Below are 10,182 nucleotides of genomic sequence, written 5' to 3' on the forward strand. Positions count from 1 at the left end.
AAAGTACCTGTAATAGTGGATGGCCTGGCAGTGGCACTGTGGAGTGAGGAGGAGGAGTCCGGAGAGTGACGCGTTGAGGGAGGCCGGGCAGCGGGCGGTTCAGCGGTAGTACCCTTGTGGTACTTCCGCCCTTTCTCTGACCCCACGCCCGCTGCCCGGCCTCCCTCAACGCGTCACTCTCCGGACTCCTCCTCCTCACTCCACAGTGCCACTGCCAGGCCATCCACTATTACAGGTACTTTGCTTAAACTTTTGTATGGGGAAGCGGGCAGAGGGGGGAGCACTAGCGGAGGGGGTGGGGGGAATTTCCGACCCCCCCCCCCACGATCGGGGCATGCTCCTCCCTTATGCCTGCGACCCCATAGGGGGGCCATATTCGGCAGAACAGGGTCCTGTTCGGCCGAACAGGGGCCCTGTTCGGCCGGGCATTGAGCAGTTCGGATGAACCCGAACAGTTTGGCCGAACACCACCAGGTGTTCGGCCGAACTCGAACATCACCCGAACAGGGTGATGTTCTGCAGAACCCCGAACAGTGGCGAACACTGTTCGCCCAACACTATTTGGCGGGTTGTTGTGGACTTCCTGCCATTATATTTGTTGACGTTCGATACTCCCACACAGTGTATACCTAGTATACACTGACTCTGTCTCCCACTGAAGATTCAGGAGCGACCACCCAAGTCGTTCCCAAGTGGGTTAAGAAAACAAGTCACCTTGGTCTTGGCAAGACCTTTACTTATTTTTCCCATGTGCAAATATTCTTTCTTTCTCTTTCTTTCTTCACTCCTTTTTCTTCTTATCTACCCTCTACTGTTCAGGGTTGTCTCTTTTCCGATTGCACCCCTAAATCAGGATCAAAACTATCTAATCATGTCCCTACCCATCCCCAATGACACTAATTCCACTTCTAAATGGGAGACTTGGAAGATCCTGTCATTAAATGTGAACGGGATTAATGCCCCAGAGAAAAGGTCCATGCTCTTTGACCTAATGCGTAGAGAAAAAGTTGAAATTGTGCTCCTTCAGGAGACACATTTCAGATCTAACCACATACCATCAAAATGACACCCCTTTTTCCCGGTAGCATTTTATTCCACCTCCCCAACCACTAAAACAAAAGGGGTATCCATTCTTTTTCATAAAAAAATCCCATTTATCCTTGAAGATGTTAAGAGAGATCCTGATGGTAGAATCTTATTTGTCAAGGGAAAAATCAGAGAGAGACAACTAACGCTTGTATCTGTATATGCTCCTAATCGCCATCAACCCTCTTTTATCAGATCTGTCACATCTGAACTCCTGAGCTTCAGTAAAGGCATTCTGAACTTTGGGGGAGATCTAAATGTTCCTTTTAACCCACTGACTGATTGTTCCAATGGTACATCTTCTTTATCATATAGAGCATTAAAACTAATCAAGACCAATCTCCAAGGGCTGACACTGATGGATTCTTGGCGAATTATGCACCCAACAGAGAAAGACTTTACCTTTTTTTCGCCAATCCATAATAAACACACAAAAATCGATTACATCCTTTTACCCCAACGGGATTTAGCCCTAATACAGGATTCCTCGATAGGATCCAAATCCATCTCGGATCATGCACCAGTACTCCTGACTCTGAGATTCCCAGTTAAAATCACTAAAACGTGGTGTTGGCCCCTCAACCCTAATTTACTTACTGAAAAACACAACTCAGAAAAGATTTCATCCACTCTTGCAGATTATTTTGCTTTGAATAACAGCCCTGAAGTGTCAGCCCTTACAGTGTGGGAAGCACATAAAGCGGTGGTGAGGGGTCACTTCATCTGTATGGGGGCACAGCTTAAAAGAGAGAGAGAGGAAGGGATCCAAAATCTGACTAATGCTATCAAGAGATTAGAAAGTCTCCATAAGCAATCCTTGGCCTCTCAAACCCTCACCGAACTGAACACAGCCAGATCAAAACTACACTACCTTTTATTCACTGAAGCCAAAAGGAAAATCCTGTCGGGTAAAAGAATCTTTTACGAGTCAGGTAATAAGTCGGGGAAATATTTGGCTAGAACCCTGAGAAAACAGATTAATATCACACATATCCCCTCCTTAGTGAATAGTCAACAACGGAAAATTGTCAGATCTGAAGAAATCGTAGAAGAATTCAAAAACTATTACACTTCTTTATACAATCTACAGTCGACACAGAATAGCACAGATTTGACAGACAATAGAGAAGTGAAGATTTCGGAATTCTTATCAAAACATTCCAAGCCCCTTAATTTAACAGAATCTGAGAAGGAAGACTTAGAATCACCTCTAACAGAGGATGAATTCTATACTGCTGTTAAAGCTCTTAAGCCAGGGAAATCACCAGGGCCGGATGGCTTCACTTCCCAATACTACAAGCAATTTTGTAATACCCTAGCCCCTGCATTTGTAACAGCCTTTAATTCAATCGCCATAGATGCCTCCCCGACTTCACAACTCTTAGAAGCTCACATAGCAGTGATTCCAAAACCGGGCAAAGACCCCCAAAAATGCTCAAATCACAGGCCAATTTCTCTCCTCAACTTGGATGCCAAACTACTTGCCAAAATACTGGCAAATAGATTGCTCCCCCATATACCTGACTCGATTAATCTAGACCAGACAGGATCTGTTCCAGGAAGAGAGGCCAAGGACAATGTTATGAGGTCTATCAATGTAATAGCTTACGCTAAGAAGAAGGCCATGAAGGCTTTTTTATTGTCAACCGATGCCGAGAAGGCCTTTGACAGGGTGGCGTGGGATTATATACATGCCACCCTGGCACGGCTCAACGTGGGAACAGCTATAGAAAGATGGGTTGGTTTTCTATATTCTAACCCCTCGGCCAGAGTGAAGGCAAATGGTCTATTGTCAACTCCATTTCAAATTGCAAATGGCACAAGACAAGGATGTCCCCTATCCCCCTTAATCTATATACTCACTTTGGAACTGTTTTTAAATGCAATAAGGTCTGACGTAAACATCCATGGATTATGGATTGGAAAGGAATATGATGTGGTAGCCGCATTTGCGGATGACTTATTGTTTTTTCTACAAGACCCTAACACTTCTCTTCCCAATCTAATACAAAGGTTTGAGGAATTTGGAATGATTTCCAATTTAAAAATCAATTTTCATAAATCCAATGCTTTGAATATCTCCTTAGAGAACTCCTTGGTTCAAATCTGCTGTACATCGTTTGCCTTCCTTTGGACCAGGGGCCCGCTCCGTTATTTGGGAATTGACATCACACCAGACTTGAAAGGCTTATACGAAGCGAACTTTTTACGAATCGGTGAGACTCTAAAAGGGGATCTTTTGAGATGGGGACAGAAATCCAATCTTTCATGGTTTGGCAGAATGGCATCTGTCAAAATGAATCTGCTGCCTAGATTCTTATACATTAGTCAATGCTTGCCCATTGACCTCCCAGCTTCTTTCCTGAGATCTTTACAATCACAGATCAACAAATTTATTTGGGGCCACAAACCGCCACGTATCAAACGATCTATCCTATCTTTCCCCAAAGAGGCTGGAGGAATGGGCTTGCCAGACTTGCTTAAATACCACCTAGCATCACAATTGTCTAGAGTAACAGAACGGTCTGATGTCATTTCCCCAAAAAAGTGGGTCTCTATTGAACAAGAGACAGCTCAATGCCCAGCCTATGCTTTAGGCTGGTCAGGAGCAACAAGCCAAAAGAAACACGCATGGGGTAATCCCCTTATTTTGGCAACAATCAAAAGCATGAGGAGATATCTCCCCACGATGAAATTGGCTACATTCCCTGGCAAGCTTACCCCCTTGCTAGCTAACCCTTCTTTCTTATCAGCAAAAGATATCCCCTTCCTCCTTGAGTGGCCAGAAGGCAAGTGTCCAAGAGTCCTTGACTTTATCATCAGAGGGTCAGTCAAAACCTTATCAGATATGTCTGCTCTTAACGACAAAATCCGCCTCTCCAATTGGCAATATTTCCACATACGCTCCTATCTGAACTCCCTCAAAGTTAAATTTGACTGGTCAAAGCCTTTAACACCCTTTGAGAATCTGGTTGTAAACACGGCCCTTCGCACCCATCTTATTTCTCAGATATACCAAATTTTACTGATGTCATCCTGCCCAGCCAAATTAAAATATCAGGAGGACTGGGAAAAGGATCTGGGACATGAAATGTCAGATGACCAATGGGAGAAAATTCTTATACTGAACCACAAAGGATCCTTGAATGTGTCCACCCAGGAACTAGGATACAAGACACTTACCAGATGGTACAGAACTACTAGAACCCTACATAAGATGTTTCCGTTAGTTCCAGATAGCTGTTGGAGATGTGGTGACCCAGATTGTGGCTTGTTACATATGTTTTGGTCGTGCCCCTCTCTTGATACATATTGGAAATCAATCCACAGACTCACGGAAAAGATTACATGTTCTAAATTGGTTTTTGCCCCAAATGTCCTTCTCTTACATGACACAAATACTGCCTTGAAAGTGTATAAAAAATCTCTGACCATTCACCTGCTTAATGCTGCAAAAGCTCTGATACCCTTTAACTGGAAATCCCCCAATCCCCCCTCGGTTAGGGCGTGGATACAAAGGGTTGATGCGATCGAAATAATGGAAAGAATGATCCTTATGTCACAGGATTGTTCAGAGCAATATACAATCACTTGGTCTGTATGGACAGTATTCCAATCTGACGACTATAAAACTCTGACCTCCTGATTACAGTTTGATGCCTTTCCTTTTCACATCTTTACCTTCTTTCTTCATACTTTACCTTTCCTTATCTTCTTGCACATGGGAACGACTGCTTATCCAATTGCCAACACACAGGCCTTGCTCAAAAGACTGTATCAACCACTAAAACCATAGGTGATTTGATATATGATCTTTATGTTAAATGTTTATCTTGATATGCTCCTGTACAGTTGACTCTATGAAGATTCTTTATATCTGGATAAAGATGTACTCCCTATTTCTGCACTATGCCAGTAATGCAATTGACTGTAAACATTGCGATTGACTATTACCAGAATCTTGCTGATATAATGTTTCTGTTTTTTCTATATGTTTTATATCAATAAACGTTGATTGTGAAAAAAAAAACATCTTTTGCTCCACTTTTTTTTTTTTTTTGAGGGAAGAAAACTTGCATTTTACATCTACTAAAACCCCCTGTGGTGTGTTGAACTATGGGCCAGTACACGTGTGAGATAAGAGGCAGCAACCAAGTTGAGGGCATTTAAATAAATGTTTCTTGTAGAATGTGGGCTACAACAACCACCTTTAGCTATGTATATCTCTACAGACAGCTTTCCATTGTGACTGCAGAATGTGACTATAGTGCCGCTAAAAATCCCTATCTTGTACCTAATCCCAAAAATTCATAAAAATGCCAACCAACCACCAGGACGCCCCATTGTAAGTGCTATAGGTGGGCCCACAGAGAAGATAAGCAAGTGGTTGGATACAAAATTAAAAGGACTAGTGATGTCCCTCCCATCATTTGTCCAGGACTCCACCGATGTGTTAAAATTGCTGAATGAGCTGAGACTCGGCCCCGATGACATCCTTGTAGGGATTGACGTGGAGAGTTTGTACACGTCGATCCCCCACGAGGTTGGCATCGGGGCCGTCCGGATCTTCCTGGAGGATGAAAACCCAGATGTTGAAACCCACAACTCCTTCATCGTGGATGCGATGCGATTTGTGCTTGAGCACAACTGCTTCATGTTTGGAAGCTCCCATTATAGGCAGGTGCGCGGCACTTCGATGGGGGCGGCCTGCGCACCTGCCTATGCCTGTCTCCATCTAGGCCAATGGGAGCGCCAAGTTGTATACCCCCTCCCGGAATATAAACAGCATGTACGACTTTGGCTGCGTTTTATTGATGATGTGCTGGTGGTGTGGGGAGGGAGTGAGCAGGAGCTTGAAGCGTTTATGCGCCGTTTGAATAAAAATATGCGCAACATCACACTTACCTTTACCTCAAGTAGGACAGAACTGTCCTTTTTGGATCTGCGGATCTGTAGGGATGGTGATGTTGTGCATACTTCGACGTATCGCAAACCCACTGCGGGTAATACGCTCCTCCACGCCACCAGCCATCATCCACAGCATCTCAAGACGGGAATACCGTACGGCCAGTTTCTGCGACTGCGCAGAAATTGCTCAGCGGAGACTGATTTTGCACGTGAATCCCTTGAATTATATGATCGCTTTCGTGAGAGGGGGTACCAACATGGAGCACTTTGTGCAAGCCTTGAGAGAGCCCTAGAGCGCCCGAGGGGGGACTTGTTGGAGAAAGACGGGAAACATCCGAGAAGTTTGAGAAAAGAGGAGGCCCCTCCTCGTTTCATTACACCCTACAACTCCAATTGGGGAAAGATCCGTGAAATACTCACTAGACACTGGCCAATTCTGGAAAATGACCCCGTCCTCAATAAAATAGTGGGCAATCGCCCCTTGCTAGTTGCTAAAAGAGCCCCAAACCTAAGGGACGCACTGGTCCAATCACAATACTTCCCCACAGAAAAAACAACTTGGTTGGGAAAAAGTAGGACCGTGGGTATGTTTAAATGTGGAAAGTGTGTTGCCTGTGACAGAGTGATGCCCTCTAAAACATTCACTGATGCCCAGGGAAGGAAACATTGGACAATAAAAAGCTTTATAAACTGTGACACCGAGTGGGTCATCTACCGCTTAGAATGCCCATGCCACAAAATGTATGTGGGAATGACAACAAGAAAACTCAAAACGCGTGTAATGGAACACGTATCCAACATAAAAAGTGGATTGCAAGAAAATGGACAGTATAAAAGCCCAGTGGCAGAGCATTTCTGCTTGGAGCATAATGGAGAAGTAAATGGACTAAAAGTGACGGGCATAAGTCATATCCAGGCAAATAGGAGAGGGGGAGATCGATTAAAAACACTAATGCAGCAGGAGAGTCGATGGATCTATCTATTAGGCTCAATGAGCCCTGAAGGGATGAATATGGAATTGAACTATGCCCCATTCCTTGCATAATGTCAAATTTACAGTGAGTAAAGAAAGACATGGGAGATGGGGGAGAGTTGGTGTCAATAATTAGAACGTCCTGGACTTGCATGTATGTGTGTAAAAATTGGGGGAAGAAAATGCTCCCACATGCAAGCACAACAAAGGGATGCTACACCTTTAAGAAGGGTTTCCACACTATATATGAAATGCTCGGAATATGAGATGAAACACTGTGAAGGAGCACTTACTTGGTATGCCTGAAGCTAGAACTCTGTGCGGATTTGGATGAAGTGCAGTATGCTACAATTCCGTATTGCCGGCACCTCTGCAGTAGTGTCATAACGATGAGAGCCATGGTGACGCTTACCATGGGCGGAAGTAAGAAGGCGGAAGTGCCTCACTGCCCTTAGGATGCGTCTACAACAAAAGCGCAGCCCGGCCAAATGCAACCGGCGCACATCCTGACGAAGCTCGCAAGTGGGCGGGCGCAACGCGTAGGTGGGCGGGTTCAAGTCCCGTAGCCGGAACTCCGTGTGTTGCTGCATCCATACAGCGTGTTACTGGGGAGTCTGTCGCCGCACGTACAGCAGAATTGTCAGAAAGCTCCCCGCCTGTGCAGTCCGGCAGGGCGGGTAGAGCTGGGGACAAAGCCTGACGGCAAGAAAGGGTCGCGACTGAAGACCTAACGGAATACGTGAGAGGAGTCGGCCACTCAACTTGACCCACCTGTGGACATCTGAAGTGGTGAGATCGCTCCAGACTTACACTCCACACGCAAGTGGCAGACCACACGGGATGAACGCATACCACGCTGCCTATATGTAGTAAACACCCCCTCTCTGAAGACCACAGTACAATTGGTACCGGTACCAGTAGGGAGATATGGATGGGGTGGCATGTATGGACAGTGTGAGTGCGGTAGAAGTTCCTATATGGCTATTTTAACTGTTTTTATTGGTTAGGTCTGTGTACGGCACAACGATTTCAATAAAGCCAACTTTTCTACTTTTTCACAAAACCTATGAGCAACTGACCTATTCATTTTGTATCCTATAGTGCCGCTAAACACCTGGTTTATCTCCCTGATAACCACTAAAGATGTAGTGACTCCCCTCTCCAAATATCACCCTCCTCCCACTCCCTCCCTTGAAAATAAAATGTGCTGCTTCATTACCCCAGAGAAGCAATAATGGCATAGATGTGGTGCTGTGTCACTCACCCGCTCTCAGCGGCTTAGTGATGGGATCACCAGCTACACATCCTGCTTCCTCTCTGACTACAGTGGCGCCTCATGTTACCCGGCATCAAATACTAATAGGTCACATGAGGCACCGCTGTAGCCATGGATGCGGGACACTGGACGGCGGCTGGAGATACCATTGATGAAATGTTGAAAGCTGGTGAGTGAGGTGGCACCACATCTATGCTATAAAACATTTCTGCTGCCTAGCAGGTTGGAGAAATTGGGTACTTTATTTTCAAAGGAGGGAGTGCGAGGAGGAGGACATTTAAGGAGGGGAATCGCCTATTACCGCCCTCTAATTGCTGCAGCCCTGAAGCACTCAATTCACTCTGCTTCATGGAGCAACCAGCCCTGCTTCTCCCTTCAGGTTCCCTTTAAATGTAATGTACAAAGCTTTATACACTGGAAATTATGAAATATTTACACAATATGTGGAAAAAAAAACACACAAGCCCAAACTAGGGCATTAATTATTATAAACAATTCACAAAACAATTCAACACAGAGGCGTCCCATAATGGTGAAACTTATCTACTTCACAGTTAGATCATTTTGATATCTGTGACTGTTTCATTTTAATCTTTTAGTCACTAATCATGTCATACTCAGACAACAATATTCCTGCACTTTGATTGGCCCAATAGCCTGACTGTCAAGTGACAGGTAGCCTACAGGGCCAATCAAAGTGCAGGAATATTGTACTTTGAAGCTACTGAACCCGCCCTGCAGCTGAAATGTCCCACACCGTCCGTCGTCCTCCAATCCGCCGTTGCCCACCGCCGGTCCCATTGTAATATACGTCTAACAAGACGAATAATGCTCGCTTCCACGCACGTCATTGGGAACTTACTGTGCAGACACAGTACGAAGTTTTCTTGTACTGCCCCTGTGCTCAGTAAGCTCTCGATGACGTGCGCGGGAGCGAGCCCGCGCATGGCCACAGCCACTCAGCCACAGTTTAATCAGACGGCTGTTTAGACTGGGACCAGTAGCGGGGAACGGAGCCACGGAGGAGGAAGGCGCGGGACATTTCAGCTGCAGGGGGCCGTTAGATGCCCCAGGTAAGTGGCGGTTTTTGTTTATTTAAACAGTGCACAGAACTCCTTTAAGCTCAATGTGGTATGAAACATGCTCTTAACTGAAATGAATGATGCGTTGTTCAGTGCTCCATCCTTTTTTTGAGTTTTCTATGTAAACTTTGATGTTTCCTCTCTGCTGTCAATTATTAAAAAAAAAATAGTGTTACAGACCGTTTGTGAAGACATACTACCAAAGTCTAATGACTAGTGTGTCAGTCCTTCTGTTAGAGCTTTAATGCAGGATTTTTCATGGGCAAACATGCAAACTTTAAAGATTTAGCCTAAAAATAACCCTCATCTACATATTCATCCATCCTTTTACCTCCCCCAAGTCACTTTACCTTACCCTCAGCTACCAACCCGCCCCTCTCCTATCATACCACCTCTCACATAATCTCTTCTGTCCTTGACATTCTTATCTTCCCCTCATCTATATTTACATTGTTGCCCATGTCATCACTCCTGACCTGACCTCCTTCTACACACCTCTCATCTATCTTTCCATCTACCACTCCCTCCCTTCCACCAATGTTATTTTCCTTGACCCTCATATACTCATTTATCCCTCCCCACTTCACTTTTTTCCCCTCATTTACCCACTCCAAACTCATCTAACCTTCCAGCCAGGGGCGTAGCAATAGGGGGTGCAGAGGTAGCGACCGCATCAGGGCCCTTGGGCCAGAGGGGCCCCGAAGGGCCCTCCCTCAACTACAGTATAAGCTCTCTATTGGTCCTGTGCTCATAATAATCACTTCTATAGATACTTTGAATAGTGGTAATCATTAACAAGCTGTTCCCCATCCCCTTCTTGCACCTCTGACACTGTAGTTGCCATTGGCAGGTTTTGG

This window comes from Hyperolius riggenbachi, chromosome 4 (genome assembly GCF_040937935.1).
Source record: "Hyperolius riggenbachi isolate aHypRig1 chromosome 4, aHypRig1.pri, whole genome shotgun sequence".
Classification (NCBI taxonomy): Eukaryota; Metazoa; Chordata; class Amphibia; order Anura; family Hyperoliidae; genus Hyperolius; species Hyperolius riggenbachi.